Here is a 13,027-nt window from a genome sequence, read left to right on the forward strand (position 1 = left end):
GCATAATTATCGAATTTCTTGCTTGTGAAGGAATTACAGCGGCAGGAATTTGCCCAAGATTGACTGCACAGTTCAGTGCATTATCAAGGGGGTGTGTGTTTGCCTGGCATATAAAGTTCATGGAAGGACAAGAAATCCTCAGACCGGCATTACAGACAAAAACATTTGTGCGGTTAAAGATAATATTCATAACGATCGACGAGTGATAGTGTCAGAAATTGCCCAAAAAGTTGGAATCAGTTATGGGAGCTGTAAAGCAATCATCATAAATGACCTAGAGTTCCATAAAGTGTGTTCCAGTTGGGCCCCTAAACTTTTGACTGAAGATTGAAGTTGAGACGTTTGGAGGTCTGTCGGAGGCTTACAGCAAGGTTTGCGGAAGGAGGTGATGAAACATGGGTTCACCACTACACTCCAAAATCCATACAAGCCAGTAAGGAGTTGTGGAGGCAGCACCAGTGAAAGCCATGACTCAACTGTCAGCTGGCAAGGTTTTTTCAACCCCCCCCCCCCCCCCCCCCAAATCAGCAAGGCATTTTGCTAATTGATTTTTTTGCATGAGTGACGCACAATCAATGCTGCTTACTACTGCGAATTATTGAACAAGGCGAGAGTTGCACGTCACCGCAAAAGACGAGACCAATCAATTCAACAGGTCATCCTCCTCCATGACAATGTTGCAACCCCATACTGCAGCTCTAACTGTCTCCAAGCTACAGGAATTGTACTAGATTACACTTGATCATCCTTCTTACAGCCCAGACTTATTGCCCTGCGATTTCCATTTATTTGGACTGCTTAAAGAAGCTCTAGGAGGGTGATGATTTGAAGATGATGAGAGTGTGGAAGACTTTGTGTGCAACTGACTGGTAACATGACCCAGTTCTTTTTATGATGAGGGCATCAAAAGCTGCCCATACGCTGGGACCAACGCATTTCCAAAGGAGACTATGTGGAAGAATAAATTATAATTGCCTTGAGTTTTTCAATAAATGAATTTAAATAAAAAATAAAATCCCATTTATATTTGATCCACCCTTGTGTGTCACTCCTGTAAAAATTGAAATCTGGTCACTACTCCATTGATACCTTGTAATTCTTGTAGGAGAATTACAGACCAGTCCTCAGCAAAATCACAGTGTAGCAATGAACATAGTTCTTCAGCCTGTACACACCCCTTCACTTCTGCAATGTGTTGTTGTTTCAATTTCTTCAGATGCTGGTGTGTTACTGCTTTCACTGACGATTTACCAAGTACACCAATGAAACTGTTAAAGGCAACAGTTTTCTTTATTAGTTTATTTTCCTCCCATGTTGCATATGTAATTTCTGCAGAGTTATCTGCTACATATTCAAGGCCAAGTGTCTGTAAAGACAGTCATCCCTTTCCACGGCAGTCACCACATTCTTGAAACAAAGAAGTCTCTCGCATGAAGTCACAGGCTACTAATGACTTCACATGCCCAACTAAGGTGTCATATATTACATGTTCCAGTAAGTTCTTCAAAGTTACCACACAAAGTTCAAAATTTGTGCAGGTACACACATAAACGGACATCCCTAGGTGGGTGTGGAACTACCCACTTAGGTCGTAGTGCATAAACTTTGGATCTTCCAATATGTTAAGTTCTATAGTTGCTATTACAAATTGCATAAGTTTCTTTAATATTGCAAGTCATTTATCTCTCCAAACCTTGCACATTTTCACTGTAGGATGCACAATATTCGACAGCTGAATTGATATTTGTGAAAAATTCCTGGCAACAGGTGCAAGAGTGTTTTGATTCATTTTCTTCTGAAGATGGGATTTCTACTTTGAAGAGTGTGGTCAGTTTTGCTGTAGTGTATTCATCCATGGATTTAGTAATTTCTCTGCACTTTCTTGATGCATAGAGCTTATGACCTTGACTTCACTGACCATGGCTTCTTAACAGCTCCCAACACCTGCCTCCGTAGTTGACTGATTCAGGGTATTTAATTCCTCCTCTATTAATGCAAAATCTGCATCATCTGCACCATGGGATGCTTCACCTTGTTCAGATACTATCATTGTTGTTATTCTGTCAAAACATTTAGAACACAAAAAGTCGTCACTGGAAACATCTTCACTTTGAAACAGAGTCTTCAAATGGGAACACTTATTCTCAACCTGAACAAAGTCTGCTTTTTTTGTTTGTTTTATATATCACTCTTTTATGGATATGCAAATAATCAGCACGCTTCACTCTCCTGTGGCTCCAATCAGAAGACATTTCAAACAGTCCTTTTCAGAAAACACACTGCAACTGTGTTAACTGGCAAATTCCTCACCACACAACAGAACTCACTGGACGGTCTCAGATTTCTTGGAAACCCTTTTAGTAAACAAATTAGCACTGAACAACTACAATACAGAAACCAGCAATGAACAACCACGACAAAGAAACTGACAAGAAACTACAACAAAATGTAAGAAATATCTGCAACAATGAAAGTGAAAAGAAATAACTGCAACAGAGAAAGTGAAAAAAAAAGATAACTGCAACAAAGACAATAAAATAGACATTGTAACAAATAAATTAGTAAGAAACAACTTCAGTGAAGACATAAAAAATAAAACCTGTCCAGCTTAAAAGTGGAAACCCTCCTTTACAGAGAATATAGTACTACAAATCAACAGAAAAAATCTAACTTTTCTGGATTGGCATTTTTGAAAAAAACATTTTTTTTAGTAAATTACAAAAACATTCAAAAGGTGACAGTAAAAGAACTTTGACAGATATGTCAAAACGGAGGAGACCATTGTAATCATAAAGCAATTATCTTTCAAATAAAATAAAAAAAAAACCTAACAAAAGAACTAGAACTGTTACAGAGATAAAGCATTTTAAAATTTTTTCTGAAATTCGCATCTTCAAAATGGTGTTCGCAATGTCATTTTGGAGGCCTGTATCTCGGGGGGCAGGAATTTTTTAGGAGAAAACAAAAAATGCGTGTTTCTTACTTACTCCTGAATTTTAACATATGCTAAATTCAATAACATCCAAGACTATGAAGGTAACCCCCCTGCCTGAAGTGATACGGATTATGCCACCCATTACTGCTTTACCTTGTGCAAGGTGATCAACAAAGGATAATGCCCTTTACCTGACAAACGACACTGTCCATATTCTCCCTGGCAAATGAAATCAGAGAACCACAGTCTTCTATTTTACTGTTCTAGTAGCTGTTTCATTTCTGGTGTGTAGGCGTGTAGAACTGTTGAGCCACACTATTGGCAGAGAGAGAGAGAGAGAGAGAGAGAGAGAGAGAGAGAGAGAGAGAGAGAGAGAGAGAGAGAGGGGGGGGGGGGGGTGAGGGTGAGTGTGTTTTGGACATGAGGTGGGGGGGGGGGGGGGGCCTTGAGTCAGCAGGTCATAAGAGCTCAATGTCTGACACCATGAATTTGTGCCCGAGGGAGAGGTCATCACAGGTGCTTTCAGGTGGAAGTGGTGTAAAGATTGAAGGGAACGATCAACAAAGAGAGTCCAATCATTGCTGCCAATTTGAAGCTGCATCTTGGCAATGCACCAAGTGACACCCACTTCATGATCTACATCTACATTGATACTCCGCAAGCCACCCAACGGTGTGTGGCGGAGGGCACTTTACGTGCCACTGTCATTACCTCCCTTTCCTGTTCCAGTCGCATATGGTTCGCGCGAAGAACGACTGTCTGAAAGCCTCCGTGCGCGCTCTAATCTCTCTAATTTTACATTCGTGATCTCCTCGGGAAGTATAAGTAGGGGGAAGCAATATATTCGATACCTCATCCAGAAACGCACCCTCTCGAAACCTGGCGAGCAAGCTACACCGCGATGCAGAGCGCCTCTCTTGCAGAGTCTGCCACTTGAGTTTATTAAACATCTCCGTAACGCTATCACGGTTACCAAATAACCCAGTGACGAAACGCGCCGCTCTTCTTTGGATCTTCTCTATCTCCTCCGTCAACCCGACCTGGTACGGATCCCACACTGATGAGCAATACTCAAGTATAGGTCGAACGAGTGTTTTGTAAGCCACCTCCTTTGTTGATGGACTACATTTTCTAAGCACTCTCCCAATGAATCTCAACCTGGTACCCGCCTTACCAACAATTAGTTTTATATGATCATTCCACTTCAAATCGTTCCGTACGCATACTCCCAGATATTTTACAGAAGTAACTGCTACCAGTGTTTGTTCCGCTATCATATAATCATACAATAAAGGATCCTTCTTTCTATGTATTCGCAATACATTACATTTGTCTATGTTAAGGGTCAGTTGCCACTCCCTGCACCAAGTGCCTATCCGCTGCAGATCTTCCTGTATTTCGCTACAATTTTCTAATGCAGCAACTTCTCTGTATACTACAGCATCATCCGCGAAAAGCCGCATGGAACTTCCGACACTATCTACTAAGTCATTTATATATATTGTGAAAAGCAATGGTCCCATAACACTCCCCTGTGGCACGCCAGAGGTTACTTTAACGTCTGTAGACGTCTCTCCATTGATAACAACATGTTGTGTTCTGTTTGCTAAAAACTCTTCAATCCAGCCACACAGCTGGTCTGATATTCCGTAGGCTCTTACTTTGTTTATCAGGCGACAGTGCGGAACTGTATCGAACGCCTTCCGGAAGTCAAGAAAAATAGCATCTACCTGGGAGCCTGTATCTAATATTTTCTGGGTCTCATGAACAAATAAGGCGAGTTGGGTCTCACACAATCGCTGTTTCCGGAATCCATGTTGATTCCTACATAGTAGATTCTGGGTTTCCAGAAATGACATGATACGCGAGCAAAAAACATGTTCTAAAATTCTACAAGAGATCGACGTAAGAGATATAGGTCTATAGTTTTGCGCATCTGCTCGACGACCCTTCTTGAAGACTGGGACTATCTGTGCTCTTTTCCAATCATTTGGAACCCTCCGTTCCTCTAGAGACTTGCGGTACACGGCTGTTAGAAGGGGGGCAAGTTCTTTCGCGTACTTTGTGTAGAATCGAATTGGTATCCCGTCAGGTCCAGTGGACTTTCCTCTATTGAGTGATTCCAGTTGCTTTTCTATTCCTTGGACACTTATTTCGATGTCAGCCATTTTTTCGTTTGTGCGAGGATTTAGAGAAGGAACTGCAGTGCGGTCTTCCTCTGTGAAACAGCTTTGGAAAATGGTGTTTAGTATTTCAGCTTTACGCGAGTCATCCTCTGTTTCAATGCCATCATCATCCCGTAGTGTCTGGATATGCTGTTTCGAGCCACTTACTGATTTAACGTAATACCAGAACTTCCTAGGATCAGTGATCATCTGCCCCAGAATGCCATCACAGTGCTTCCCCCAGCCAACTTACAGTCCAGATGTGGCCTGGTGGCATTTTTCCTATTCTCTGAGTGAAGAGAGCCTTCAAAGATCAACACCATGAGGTCATAACAAAGATCATAACAGATATCAAAAAGTCTTCAAGCTGCTGTTTTAAGAACATTCCAGAAAATGAGTCGCAGGGTACCTTCCAAGCATGAAAACTTGTTGGTATCAGTGTGCTGACACCCATGGGTGCTATTTTGAAAAATTTGAACTGTTTTTTGCGATATCCTCAACACAATTTTGAATCATCACTCTTCATATAAACTGTCCACAAAGAGCACCAGTCTTAATACACTCCCACAGATCACTGGAAATATTACTTCAGTGTCTATACATGACTGTAGCCAGGAATATGCACTCCATCCTGCCAGTTGCAAACATATTTGGATACCTCATAGGAACATACTTTCTTTAGCACACGTACATACGGTATTGAGTGTAAAGCTATCCGGGAAGTGAAGAACATCAAACATGGTATTCATTTTTGACATCACCAACCTACTCATTTCCGAGCCACTTTGAGATCTGAAAACAGAAAACTGAAATGGGCCAAATTTCGAGAATAAGGTTGGTGGAGAACTATTTTTATACCAAGCTCATATACTTTTGTTGTCAGAACAGATGGTGTCAGATTTTTCCCCCGACAGGCAGTGCTTTTATTGTACATTTTCACTCTCTTCACCCACATTTTTCATGTTAGTTTCATCTCTAGGTTGTTGTGAATGGTCCACATTCAATTTACAACTATAGAACAATGCCGGAATTCTTTGGATTATGTGGCAACCTTTCAAATATGGTTTTTAAATAACTTTCCTCAACCTTCTGTTTTCAAGACAATAAATGTGTCCCCTATTGAGCATTTAGGTGTCCAAATTTCATCCAGGATATTATGTAACCTGCCATGAGAGCACTACCACCTCAATTTAGTGATCTTCACAGTCTTCCATAACATCATCATAAATGTTAATGACTAATTCTTCTTCGGAAAGCCTTTGTTGGTCGTCTACAATATACCAAGTCTGACTGTCTTACAACTACAGAAAATAATCCATTGTTATTAATTGTTTCTGAGTGCTGGTACAGAGTTTCCATTAATTTGCTTGATCTCATTGTGCATCATTGTGCAGATGACTTTATATTAAACAAAAATGTCTCATAACCACAAAACTTAGCATATTTTAACTCTTTACTGCAGTACACGCAGTGATAATATTTCGTGACACATTATAACAGCATTATAACAGATTTAACTTGACCAGGTTTTGACACCGACTATGGGTGTCTTTATCAGAAAAACTAAAATCAATTGTCTGTAAGGATTGTAACGCCATTAACATAGAGCGAAACCAAGAATAGATGGTTATTATACCAAACAAATTTATGAGGTGACTATATTGTATGTAATGACACATGAAAAACATTAATGAGCAAAATGCTCTTATCATATAAAATAGCTTCTTAAAATTGTATACAAATTACAGGTATTGGAACTAACACAACAATGGTACTTGCCGGTAAAAATTATAGCTACATGACATAGCACACTGTACGCCACTAAGGGCTGTAAGAGGAAACAGGTGCTGAAGGTGGCATCAAGCTAAGAGGCTCACAGGTAGAAGTTGCCACAATGTGGACATGAAATAAGTCACTCCTGCTATTAACAACTAAAAAATCAGCTGCTTACATTAACAAAAGTATTTTAAATACCCAGTATTATATAAAATAAAAATTTTAACCAGGACAGTGCGATAGCAGCTGGAAATATCACTTTGCCACGAAGAAAAATGATCCTAATCCTACTCCTAATGATCCAACTCCCCAAGACACTATCCAAATTGAACCCTGCCTGGAACAGTTCCGTCCTCCGTCACAGCGGGACCCACCTCCTCTTCCTCAAAATCACCCTCTCCAAACCTTCCATGAATTTCTCACTTCCAGCCTTGCTTCTCAATCCTCCTTAAAAAACCTTAATCCTACTCCCAACACCACCACTGCTGAAGCCCAAGCTATCCGTGATCTGAAGGCTGACCGATCCATCGTCATTCTTCCGGCGGACAAGGGTTCCACGACCGTGGTACTTGATCGTTGGGATTATGTGGCTGAGGGACTGCGTCAGCTTTCAGACAACACCACATACAAAGTTTGCCAAGGCAATCCCATTCCTGTTGTCCAGGCAGAGCTTCAAGGAATCCTCACAACCTTAGGCCCCCTACAAAACCTTTCACCTGACTCCATCAACCTCCTGACCCCACCGACACTCCGCACCCCTACCTTCTACCGTCTTCCTAAAATTCACAAACCCAATCATCCCGGCCGCCCCATTGTAGCTGGTTATCAAGCCCCCACAGAACGTATTTCTGCCTACGTAGATCAACACCTTCAACCCATTACATGCAGTCTCCCATCCTTCATCAAAGACACCAACCACTTTCTCGAACGCCTGGAATCCTTACCCAATCTATTACCCCCGGAAACCATCCTTGTAACCATTGATGCCACTTCCTTATATACAAATATTCCGCACGTCCAGGGCCTCGCTGCGATGGAGCACTTCCTTTCACGCCGATCACCTGCCTCCCTACCTAAAACCTCTTTCCTCATTACCTTAGCCAGCTTCATCCTGACCCACAACTTCTTCACTTTTGAAGGCCAGACATACCAACAATTAAAGGGAACAGCCATGAGTACCAGGATGGCCCCCTCGTACGCCAACCTATTCATGCGTCGCTTAGAGGAAGCCTTCTTGGTTACCCAGGCCTGCCAACCCAAAGTTTGGTACAGATTTATTGATGACATCTTCATGATCTGGACTCAAAGTGAAGAAGAACCCCAGAATTTCCTCCCCAACCTCAACTCCTTTGGTTCCATCAGATTCACCTGGTCCTACTCCAAATCCCATGCCACTTTCCTTGATGTTGACCTCCATCTGTCCAATGGCCAGCTTCACACGTCCGTCCACATCAAACCCACCAACAAGCAACAGTACCTCCATTATGACAGCTGCCACCCATTCCACATCAAACGGTCACCATTACACCAACAACCTGACAACAGCTTTCACATCCCGCAACTACCCTCCCGACCTAGTACAGAAGCAAATAACCAGAGCCACTTCCTCATCCCCTCAAACCCAGAACCTCCCACAGAAGAACCACAAAAGTGCCCCACTTGTGACAGGATACTTTCCGGGACTGGATCAGACTCTGAATGTGGCTCTCCAGCAGGGATACGACTTCCTCAAATCCTGCCCTGAAATGAGATCCATCCTTCATGAAATCCGCCCCACTCCACCAAGAGTGTCTTTCCGCCGTCCACCTAACCTTCGTAACCTCTTATTTCATCCCTATGAAATCCCCAAACCACCTTCCTTACCCTCTGGCTCCTTCCCTTGTAACCGCCCCCGGTGTAAAACCTGTCCAATGCACCCTCCCACCACCACCTACTCCAGTCCTGTAACCCGGAAGGTGTACACGATCAAAGGCAGAGCCACGTGTGAAAGCACCCACGTGATTTACCAACTGACCTGCCTACACTGTGAAGCTTTCTATGTGGGAATGACCAGCAACAAACTGTCCATTCACATGAATGGACACAGGCAGACAGTGTTTGTTGGTAACGAGGATCACCCTGTGGCTAAACATGCCTCGGTGCATGGCCAGCACATCTTGGCACAGTGTTACACCGTCCGGGTTATCTGGATACTTCCCACTAACACCAACCTGTCAGAACACCGGAGATGGGAACTTGCCCTTCAGTATATCCTCTCTTCTCGTTATCCGCCAGGCCTCAACCTCCACTAATTTCAAGTTGCCGCCGCTCATACCTCACCTGTCTTTCAACAACATCTTTGCCTCTTTACTTCCGCCTCGACTGACATCTCTGCCCAAACTCTTTGCCTTTACAAATGTCTGATTGTGTCTCTGTATATGCGGATGAATGTGTGTGTGTGTGCGAGTGTATACCTGTCCTTTTTTCGCCCCAAAGGTAAGTCTTTCCGCTCTCGGGATTGGAATGACTCCTTACCCTCTCCCTTAAAACCAACATCCTTTCGTCTTTCCCTCTCCTTCCCTCTTTCCTGACGAAGGAACCATTGGTTGTGAAAGCTATAATTTTGTGTGTATGTATGTGTTTGTTTGTGTTTCTATCGACCTGCCAGCGCTTTCGTATGGCAAGTCACATCACCTTTGTTTATATATATATATATGTGTGTGTGTGTGTGTGTGTGTGTGTGTGTGTGTGTGTGTGTGCGCGAGCGAGTTTATACCTGTCCTTTTTTTCCCCCCTAAGGTAAGTCTTTCCGCTTCCGGGATTGGAATGACTCCTTACCCTCTCCCTTAAAACCCACATCCTTTCGTCTTTCCCTCTCCTTCCCTCTTTCCTGACGAAGCAACCGTTGGTTGCGAAAGCTTGAAATTCTGTGTGTGTTTTTGTGTGTTTTTTATTGTGTCTGTCTACCAGCGCTTTCCCGTTTGGTAAGTCATGGAATCTTTGTTTTTAATATATATAAAAATAACTTTCTTGCAAAGAAACCTTCACTGATCAAATAGATCCATCCTGTTCGACACACCCTCATTCTCACAAAAAAGTCTTTTTTATTCTTCCATCAGCTGAGCTGTTTCCACTACTTCATCTGATGATAATCTCAATGCTGTGATTAATTTGAGAAGAACTATCGCTGTCAATAATGGATACCAACCAACCATAGCAAACAATATTTTCAAAAATAAAACCAACAACAGAATCACCACCGGTGACACTTCACCTAATAACGAACATAATGATACGAAAAAAAACTCTTCTATACTACTTTGAGAGCCTGTGTCTTACAGGACTAAACATCTCCTCCAAAACAAATAGGATTGTAAAGTACCATTTGCTACTAATAATAGTTTGAAAAATAATCTTATTCATAATTTGAAACCAATGCATTCTCCCTAACAAAATTCACATGTTAATCATAACACAAGCTGTGATACATGCCCAGCCTACTGCATAGGTCAGACTGGACAAGCAACTGCTATTAGATTTAAAGACCATCTCTTAGGAAAGAAAGATACAGATATAACTTGCTCTTTGCTGATCATTTATTAATTACAGGCCATAAGCCTAAAGAACTTCATGACTTCGGTATCCTGTGAAAAGAAAAAGGTTTCAGACTTAACATCCACACAGAATTAATTTTTAAACGCCTTTCTCTTAATGATGGTTTCATTCTGAAACATTTGCAGCTACTTAATAAAAATTTCTTTAATGGTGAAAAGCCCTTACATAGAACACCTAAAACTGACTCCTCATTTTCCTCAGAGCAGACTCTAAAATACCATCTTTCTCTCTCCTTTTCATTTACTACATAAAATTCATTTTCACACAAAATGCATAGAATATCTGCTATTGCATTGTCCTGGTTAAAATACCAATACTGGCTGTCAACTTGTGAGATCAACACTTACATGCTCTTTAAAATATATTTGTTAATGTAACAAGCTGATTTTTTTCAATTGTTAATGGATGGTTCGTGTCCACATTGTGGCAACTTCTGCCTCTGAGCCTCTTAATCTGATGCCACCTTCTGCGCCTGTTTCCTCTTACTGCCTTTAGCGGCATACTGTGCACTACATTAAATAGCTATAATTTTTCCTTTCAAGTAACATTATTATGTCAGTTCCAATACCTGTAATATTTATATGGTTTTAAAAATTATTTTAAGAAGTTACTCTATATGATGAGAGCATTTTGCTCGTAAATCTGTTTTCATCTGTCACTAAATGTGGGAATATTTGTTTGGTATATTAACCATCCATTCTGGGTTTTCCTTTATGTTAACTGATTTTGGTTTTTCAGACGCAGACCCCCATAGTTGGTGTCAAAACAGGGTCAAGTTAAATCTTGTAAATAGTCTTCACGGGTTGCCGCCAGGTCATGTTGTGCAAATTCGGTGATATTTCCTCGAAGCAACTGTCCCGACATCTTCAGGTGGTTCAACCTCACTGGTAGCTAGGTAAGATTGATGGTATCCACACGTCAATGCCCCATTTCTAGAATATGCGCACGAAGAATCCACAGGTGCGGAAATCATGCTTGCGCAATGATTTGCAAATAGATGGTGCCATACTCAAACGCCCTCTGCGGAAAATCACAGAGGGGCTCTCCTTCGCGTGTGCCGTATGTTGCGTTAACTAACAGTGTGGCCAGACATTATTCACTAAAGACCATACTAGACCATGTTATGATGGGCCTGTTATCGAAAAATCTTGATTTCCACGTCGTGGTTTAATAGCAGCCAATCCAGGGTTCCGGGTTGTGCTCAGTTGAAATCCCGCATCCATGTATATGAGAGTATCGGCTGTATGGATATGTATCGCTTCCTTAATGAAGCAAACCCAGAAGGTGATACCACGGATAAAACTTCCGTCTTTTCATAAATCATGCAATGTCCTGTACTCGGACAGTGTTCCGCAATTGCCGACTTCTCCAACTGACGAAAGTGTGTATGACGTTTATGTTCATTGCAGCGTTCTTGTACTGTGCGACATGTCTCACCTATATATGCCGCACCACATTGAGAAGGAATCTTGTACACACCACATTTCCTCAGGCCAAGATCATCCTTAACCGAACCCAACAGGTTTCTCAGTGTTGCAGATGGTTGAGAAACACACTTAATGCCATATCTTCCGAAGACTCCTCCGATTCTTGACAACATGGCACCAAAATACGGCAATAAGGCCAAAGTGACAGTTTTGTCAGAACACTGTCTTCAAATGTTGTATTTCACTCGACAAGCTTTCAGGATCAGATACCACATGTGCTCTATGAACTAATGTACTACTGCATTTTCCACGATGGCAGCTTGTGGCCTGCAGATATAGTTCTGTATGCGTTGGCTTGCGGTAGAGGATGTTTCCTGAGGTTCCATCTGCTTTCCTTCATACAAGAACATCAAGAAAAAGTAAAGTACCATGTTTTTCCACTTCCATTGTAAAGTTTATATTCGGATGGAGCGAATTCGAAACGTAGGCAGAGTATCAAGCCCATGCGGCCACACCAAAAATGTACCATCCACATACTGCACAAAACAAGGGTTTGAGAGTGGCCGACTGTAGTGCTGCTTCTTCAAAGTCCTCCATAAAATAATTGGCCACCACAGGAGACAGAGGGCTTCCCATGGCGGCACCATCCAGTTGTTCAAAACATTGGTCATGAAATAACAAGTATGTTGAAGTGTAAGCATGTGTTTAAATAATGCTACTATGTCCTCCTCAAACTTGTTCCTAAAAAGACACAACATTGAAACTTACTAAGAGGTCCGACAATTGCAATCTAAGAGTTTTCAGGTGCCCTACGAAATCTTCAGAGTTTCGAATATGATGGTCGCACTTGCCTACGAGAGGTCCCAATAGTGATGTCACATATTTGGCAACAAAGTAAGTGAGTGCTCCTTGTTACTTACAATGGAACAGAGAGGCACACCATTTTTATGGATCTTGGGTACACATACAGTCTAGGAGGAACTGCAGCCCACTGATGCAAACACTTAGTGACTTGTGCTGGAATCGAGCTCTTTCTGATGAGTTCCAAAGTCTTTCTCTGGATCCCACCCATTGGATCACTTTTTAATTTACTGTATGCAGGATCATTGAGCAGTTTGTATATATTGCTT

The 13,027-nt window shown here is 41.9% G+C and overlaps 1 protein-coding gene across 5 annotated transcripts in view; it reads right to left on the bottom strand.

The window, feature by feature from the left end:
* Positions 1-13,027, bottom strand: part of LOC126457226 (uncharacterized) — a 204,656-nt gene that overhangs the window by 5,640 nt on the left and 185,989 nt on the right. The window lies entirely within an intron of this gene.

This window comes from Schistocerca serialis, chromosome 2 (assembly GCF_023864345.2).
Source record: "Schistocerca serialis cubense isolate TAMUIC-IGC-003099 chromosome 2, iqSchSeri2.2, whole genome shotgun sequence".
NCBI classification, from domain to species: domain Eukaryota; kingdom Metazoa; phylum Arthropoda; class Insecta; order Orthoptera; family Acrididae; genus Schistocerca; species Schistocerca serialis.